This window comes from Pseudophryne corroboree, chromosome 1 (assembly GCF_028390025.1).
Source record: "Pseudophryne corroboree isolate aPseCor3 chromosome 1, aPseCor3.hap2, whole genome shotgun sequence".
Classification (NCBI taxonomy): domain Eukaryota; kingdom Metazoa; phylum Chordata; class Amphibia; order Anura; family Myobatrachidae; genus Pseudophryne; species Pseudophryne corroboree.
Window position 1 is genome coordinate 181,733,154 of NC_086444.1, and position 7,517 is coordinate 181,740,670.

Below are 7,517 nucleotides of genomic sequence, written 5' to 3' on the forward strand. Positions count from 1 at the left end.
TACCTGATCTTCCCTGGTGGTCCCCCACACTGGTACTGATCAGGCCCAACACTGCTTAGCTTCCAAGATCGGACGTATTTGGGCATTTTCAGCGTGGTATGACTGTATCGACGTTGTACCTTCTTGGTTGAAACTCCAAAAACCACTGTAAACTTAGTGAATCTTTATCTCCAACAGAGTGCATAGAGGTAGTATGGGATGGTGAGTGATACGTGGGTGGGGGGGGGGGGAAGAAGGGGGCTGGGAGAGGAGGGGGGGTATTTGGGCAGGGGGTACAGGCAGGAATGTGTAGGGTACGCAGTAATACAGCTACAGAGGGTACTTCCATTTTTCTTAAGAAGGGGGCGATCTCGTAGTTGTCATTGAAACCCTTCGGTTGTAATGTCTGTAACCGGAAAATCCAATACATCTCTCAGCGTGAAAGCTTGTTGGCAAGATCACCTCCTCTGTCCCCCAATTTCACCAGTTCGATGGCTTTAAATGTTAACGCCTCCGGATTGGAGTTGTGTGTCACAGTGAAGTGTTTGGAGACTGCATGGCTTTCCACTTTGTTCTTGATGTTCCTCACATGCTCTTGTATCCGTAACTGAAGGGGTCTTTTGGTCTTCCCGATGTATTGTTTGCCGCAGTCACATTCCAGGAGGTATATGACTGACTGGGTATTGCAGTTCATGTAATCTTTGATTTTATACTCCTTGTTTTTTCCCACATCTGTGAAGGTTTTCCTATTTGGGTGTAGATACCTGCATACGTTGCATCGCCCACATTTATAAGAACCCACACACTTGGGCCATGTGTGGTCTTTCTCCTGGTCAGATGTCAGCATGCTTGGTGCTAATATACATATATATTGGTAGATGCTCAATTAGCTTAGTGATATCATTCAGGTGCTCGAAAGGAAGGGGTGTTTCTAAGCAAGAAAAAAAAGCATTTGGTTCCCCCAGCACCCTGAATGATAGCAGTAACTAGATGTAAATCCCACATAATAATAGAATTCAGAGATCTTCGTTACACATATTTGCGCAAATGTGTGGTGAAGCCCCAAAGCCGCATCAAGGCGTCTCTGTATATTTGGGGTCCCTAGCGCTATATCTAGGTGCAGGGTGTGGCACCCCAAACCACCAGCATAAGCCAGAAAGCCCAGCGTAGCATACCAGTGAAAAACTATAGTGTTAATAAATTAGTATTTAGGAAGCCGAAGCTATAGAGAGGGTGATACAAACATGAAATGTAATTAAAATAGAGAGATAGTGTTAAAAAATTAATAAGTGAAAAGTGTTAATAGAATGTAAAGGTATGCCACACTAAAGCCATCCAGCTCAGCAAGTCCAGAGGCACCACACCTCACACCTCCAATACCCCAATCTGGGTCTAATATTAACCAGCAAGGAGCCACATGATAATGGCTCCTTACTACAATATGTCTAAGCTAAGAGCTACCTACCTTGGAGCAACCCCATAATGCTCCATGTGGCATGTCAGGGCCTGCACCTCCTCCTAATGCAGGAACCTCTCTGCCTCTCACAATAGACATATATATTGGTAGATGCTCAATTAGCTTAGTGATATCATTCAGGTGCTCGAAAGGGAGGGGTGTTTCTAAGCAAGAAAAAAAAGCATTTGCTTCCCCCAGCACCCTGAATGATAGCAGTAACTAGATGTAAATCCCACATAATAATAGAATTCAGAGATCTTCGTTACACATATTTGGGCAAATGTGTGGTTAAGCCCCAAAGCCGCATCAAGGCGTCTCTGTATATTTGGGGTCCCTAGTGCTATATCTAGGTGCAGGGTGTGGCACCCCAAAACACCAGCATAAGCCAGAAAGCCCAGCGTAGCATACCAGTGAAAAAACTATAGTGTTAATAAATTAGTATTTAGGAAGCCTAAGCTATAGAGAGGGTGATACAAACATGAAATGTAATTAAAATAGAGATTATTATGTTAAATTAGGTACGTCTAAAAAAACGCGTCCGGTGACCGATTACCGATTACATAAGGGGCATATACCTATAAAGTACACATATAAAGTGCTAGTGCTGATTACATTAAGTGCATGTTATTCTGTGTCAGCAAGCTGTCTTTTTATCTCAGAAACATAATCTGCTCTATTAAGCAACACTACTCCGCCCCCTTTATTAGAGGGACGGATAATAAACTCCTTATTGTCTCGTAATGAGTTAACCGCCAAGTTCTCTTTCTTGGTTAAATTAGAGTAGGAGATATTTATGTCATCGTATGCCCCTGCAATAAAGTGTACGTGGGGAAGACAATTCGTACACTTAAAGAGAGGATCTCGATGCACCGATCGTCCATTAAAAAGGCCATGATTAAAATGGACTCCAATACGCCACCTGTGGCAAGACACTTCCAATTGAACAAACATACGTTTAGGGAGTTCCGTTGTTTACCAATTGATCATTTTCCGCCCCTCAGAAGAGGGGAGGACCGCAATAAACTCCTCTTACAGAGGGAATGTATGTGGATTCATCGACTTAATGCTGTCAGCCCTAATGGTCTTAATGAGGCACAATCCATTGTTTTCTATAGCTACACTGTATGAGCCTGATGGTGGTGTCAGTACGCTAATACTAATGTAATGTAAACTGCTGCTCTTCTTCCCATATGGATGTTCTCTTATCTTTTTGTTTTTGTGTGTGTTTGTATTATTATTGTGGGGCCGCTCCCTAATATATACATGGCAGTAAAGAAGTTTTTTTCTTGCAGTTAGAATAGTTATTTTTACCGTGTGTTTACAATTTTTGGTGGCCATGGCAACGCGGGACACACATTGGCCTTTTTCCACTGTTGCTTAGTGACGCGACGGACACATCCTGTCCGTCGCGTCACCTCTGGTCACGCGGGAACCGCATATGTGGGTGGTTGCCTAGGCAACGCGGGAGTTGTATTGGTCGCTCCCTTTTTTTCTGTTTAGTGACGCGGCGGGTATATACTGTCCGGCCGCATCACTTCCTGTCATGCGGAACCTGCGGTGTTGATATGTCACTATGGCTACATTAGACCCGTGTGTGCACTTCCGGTCACGTAGAGACATGAATACAGGTGTAATCTATTAGACACAGATGAGTTTATTGATTTGACTGCTCCATGTGTATATAGGGAATGGCTCCATAATGGTTTGGTATGCTCATGACTAAGGTGCTATTGCGGCACCGAAACAGCTGTCGAGCTGTTAGAACCTTGTGGGATGACTGGCATTGTGTTTTATCACCCTGACATCTGCTGGATAAGTACTCCTGTTTCCATGATGCTGCTTGATTGTGATTTAATCCAGTCTCCCATACTTTTTATGCACTTTATTTGAAAATGCAGTGCACTTTTTCATTGCCATATGCAATAAACATGAAGTATTTTTTTCTATTTAAAGTGGATGTTGCTGGCTGTGTTTGTCTATATATATATATATATATATTATGAGGATTGATAAACTGTAGCGTAGCACTAATCTATTGGGGTAGGGAATGAAAGTGTGGATGCAATGTTCCTATGAGGATAAGGGGAAGGGGGGGGGGGGGGGGGGATCACCATAGGAACACTGCATCCACACTTACCACCATTCATTCCCTATCCCAATAGATTTTGTGCTGCGCTATATCAATTCCCACAACTTTTATCCATATTTGTAAGAAGGTTGGTCACCTACAGATTCAGCAGAGCTATATTCTAGTCTCCATCCATTAGTGAGTGCGGTTCATGCTACAGTACATTGTACCAGTGTACCAGACCTCAGCTTGTCATTATATTCTTGTATAAATCCCTATCAAACTTAGGGGGTGATTCAGACCTGATCGCTGGGCTGCTAAAATTGTTGTGCTGCATACAGATACTCGCCCCAAGGGGAGTGTATGTTCGCCGTGTATGTGTGCGATCCCTTGTATGCGCCGAGCTGCTAAAAATCTCTCAGTCAGTGGACCGCTGCAAATCCGTTCGCACCTCACTCACCATTGAATGATTTTTCCAATGTGTGCAGTCTGTGCACAGCCCGGGACTTACTCCTACAGTGCGATGAGAACAGGCTGATCGGGTCCGGAGCGGACGTCACACACCCTCCCTGAAAACGCTTGAGAATGCCTGTATTTTCCCTGACAGTCCCAGAAAACGGTCACTTACCACCCACTACTGTCCTCTTCCTGGTAATCAGCAGGTGAATGGCTGTGCGAATGAAACTTTAAAACTAGCCTGTCGCTGACCGGCGCTGCCTTTTGTTTGCTGATGTGCGTGCACATTGTGGTGCATACGCATGTGCAGTCTATTGCTGATCGACCCCTGTGCAAAAACGCACAGCAGCGATCACATCTGAATCACCCCCTATGAACCAATGTGGGATGCTGTGATCTGTGTGCTTGACGCAGCTAAGCCCAAACCACCGATGTATCAGATTGAGATTCTGCACTTTTGTTTCTGGTTATAAGCCAAGAATCCCAAATCCTTCGCAGATATATGACAGTGTAATGATCAAACAATGAAAAAGTAAATATCCCCAGGAATTAAGACAGGGGAATGGCCCTACATTTTATTCTTAAAACCAGCCCCCATTCGCTTCTATAGGGGCTGCTACTGTAAATTGTGAAATTTACCAAGCTCTAGAATGGTATGTTTCCTGGAGCTTGGTAAATTTCACAACTTTGCCCAGATAGCTATTGCTCCACGTCACTCTCCATTCATATAGTAAAGTTACTATATACAGCAGTGTTTTTCAACCGCTGTGCCGCGGCACACTAGTGTGCCGCCAGCGGTGCTCAGATGTGCCGCCACAGATGCCCGAAGCCTAGCTGCTGCTACCCCCACACTGTTTTTGACGGCGCTGGACTGCGGCAAGTAACCTATGACACGCAGCGTGACTCGCGCATGCCATGTCACCTTCCCGCCCGCCCGTCCGTCCATCCGCTTACCTGCCCGCTGTCTCACCCTGGGCTGCTCCTCCGGCTGCATGCACTCCAGACGCTGAGGCAGGGAGAGGGAAACACAAGCTGTCCGCTCACCTGTCTGCTCTCTCATCCCGTGCTGCTCCTTGCTCCTCCGGCTGCATAAACTCCAGTGGCTGAGGCAGGGAGAGGGAAATGAGCTTCATATCCATTGACTCCCAGGTAGGGGCCCAGTGAATTTGTATTTATTTAATAGCTGTGGGAGTCACTGTGTGGAAATACTGTGGGTGTGCAATGTGTGGAAATACTGTGGGGGCCAATGTGGGATATTACTGTGGGGGGCAATGTGTGGAATTACTGCAGAGGTCAACGCATTTGTTTAATTACTGGGGGGGCCACTGTGTGTGTGTGTGCTTTCCCCTCAATGTGTGTGTGGGATTTTTTTTTGTGGGGGGGGGGGGGGGGATACTGATGGTGTGCCTTGGCAATTTAAAAAATTTGGTCGGTGTGCCGCGACTTAAAAAAGGTTGAAAATCACTGATATACAGTATAAACACTCCATATGCATTGCATTTTTACATATTTGTCGCTTTAACAATCAAAACAAACTGAAGTTTTGTGTTACAGAATCCCAGAAAGCCATCATTTCCAGAAGCTGTTCAGAGAAAGCCAATTTACTAACATTGTTTGCATGTGGCTGCACAGTACAGTATCTCAGCATGAGAGGAAATAAACATATTTGCATTGTTAAAATCAAACGTTACCAAGAAAGTAAGAACTGTGTTTGATTTGTGGTACTGTATGCTCCTTTATGGTCAGGTTACACAGGTCATTTTGTTACCCTTCAAAGTTAAGTTACATCAAGTATATTACAAATATATGACATGACTCATATTAAAAGTCTTTTCTCTCAGCCTGGGGAACCGAAATCAAGCTTTCACAAAGGAAAACCTGATGTAGAGAGGTCGCTTAGTTTGAAGCATTACCGGGAACACAACATCGAACCGCATCTAAATTTCATCAATTAATGGGCGTAAAAAGCCCCTAGGCACTAATTATTGGTTGCAGAACACTGGTGAATCACAATATCTCCAACATGAAATATCTGCATGAAACATAGGGTTTGAGGGTCAATAATGCCCTCAGCTGCTACCAGCTCTGTTTTGTGAATGCCACATTTGTTCAGGGTGTTCCCACAATAGACAGTAAGGGGTATACTTACTGAAGTGTGGGTTTGTAGAAGTAAGATGTTGCCTATAGCAACAAATAAGATTCTAGGTATTTTTTTTCTAGAAGGTGTTAGCTAAATGATAAGTAGAATTTGATTGGTTGTACAATTACATGGATAAGTAACTGGCTGGATAACAGGGTACAACGAGTAGTGGTCAATGGGATGTGCTCCAGCTGGGCACCAGTAGTCAGTGGATTACCAAAAGGGTCCGTACTCGGCCCACTGCTGTTCAATATATATTTACTAACGATCTAATTGGCCCGGAAAGCACAGTGCCAATCTTTGCAGATGATACTAAACTGTGTAAGGCAGGGGTGGGGAAGCTCCGGCCTGTGGACCGTATAAGGCACGCAAAACATCTTGATCTGGCCCGGCCAGGCTCACCTAATTAAGGGAGATGCCGGGCACCCACTGAGATTTTGTTACCAGCGGTCACCCGGCTCCTTCCCCTCAGGGGCAGCCGTAGGCAGGAGCTTACTCCTGAGCTCCGGCTTCCGGTTCAGACAGTGTACGTGTGCAGCTGTGCGACGCTATGGGAGAGATGTCATGACGTCTCTCCCATAGTTCCGAGGAGCAGGCGGCCAGGCGGAGGGCAGTGGTCTGGAAGAAGGAGTGGGGCTGGTGAGTATTGTGTTTTTCTTGTTTTCTTTTAATGTGTGTGTAAGCGGCACTACTAGGGGGCATATCTAATAGCGCATAATTACAGGGGGCATATCTAATGGGGCATAACAACTGACTGGGGCATAACAAGTGATCGTGGGCATATGTGCTGGGGGTGTATCTACTGGGGCATAATAACTGACTGGGGGTATATCTACTGGGGCATAACTACTGACTTGGGCCATAACTACTGACTTGGGCCATAACTACTGGGGGCAGGCTAGTTTTTAAGTTGAAGGATCCGAAGGATTTTATAAATATCCAAATGGCCCTTGGTAGAAAAAAAGGTTCTCCACCCCTTGCGTAAGGTAATTTATTCGGAAATCGATTGATGTGGAGTCTCTACAGAATTACTTGTTTAAACTTGAAACCTGGGCATCAAAATTATGCATTTTGGGATAAAAAACATACTTGCATCCAACAAATTAAATGGGGAAAAAGGGGTAAAAAAGTAGCAGAAAAAGATTTGGGGGTGATCATAGATAATAGACTTAATAACAGTACACAATGGCAAAATACTGCTAAAAAGGTAAATAAGGTGCTTGCATGCATAAAATGGGGCATTGAGACAAGGGTGTACAAACCATTGTACAAACCATTGGTACGTCCGCACTTGGAATATTGTGTTCAATTTTGGGCACCACATTATAAAAAAGATATAGGGGAACTAGAAAGAGTTCAAAGGCGAGCTACTAAATTGATAAAAGGGTTTGTAGACGTGTAACAAAATCAGGACAACA

At 44.6% G+C, this 7,517-nt stretch overlaps 1 pseudogene; it reads right to left on the bottom strand.

Moving 5' to 3' along the window:
- Positions 1-110, bottom strand: part of LOC134953999 (5S ribosomal RNA) — a 119-nt pseudogene extending 9 nt beyond the window's left edge.
- Between the last annotated feature and the right edge of the window lie 7,407 nt (positions 111-7,517).